General features: G+C 40.2%; 1 pseudogene; it reads right to left on the bottom strand.

The window, feature by feature from the left end:
• LOC142565006 (U2 spliceosomal RNA) lies at nt 1-173 on the bottom strand (annotated as a pseudogene).
• Between the last annotated feature and the right edge of the window lie 240 nt (nt 174-413).

The raw sequence follows: 413 nt of genomic DNA on the forward strand, positions 1-413 counted from the left end.
TGAGCGGGGGCCGATCCCGGAGGTAGTGCAATACCGGGCCGACCTGCGGCGGAGGTGAAGCAGGCTTCAAGCACTCCGCCAACTTCCAAAAATAGGTTTAATATCGTGGGTCCACATAGAACCCGTATCAGATATTAAGCTGATAAGAACAGATACTACACACAGAGAATTTTTATTAACATGTTACTCTCATGTCAAAAACTATGTACATCAGTCTAATGCACAGTGTACTGAATCACATGGCATACAGCAAAATGGACAATCCATGCGTATGATGATATATACAATGCATATGATCGTGGTATATACAAGAGTAAATTTTTTCGTGAAAGATTTGTTAACATAGTTCTTTGCTAATAAATGCAATTTACACATTGTATAAACAGAGGATCACCGACAATACACTGTGTGGT

Source organism: Dermacentor variabilis, chromosome 11, assembly GCF_050947875.1.
Source record: "Dermacentor variabilis isolate Ectoservices chromosome 11, ASM5094787v1, whole genome shotgun sequence".
Classification (NCBI taxonomy): Eukaryota; Metazoa; Arthropoda; class Arachnida; order Ixodida; family Ixodidae; genus Dermacentor; species Dermacentor variabilis.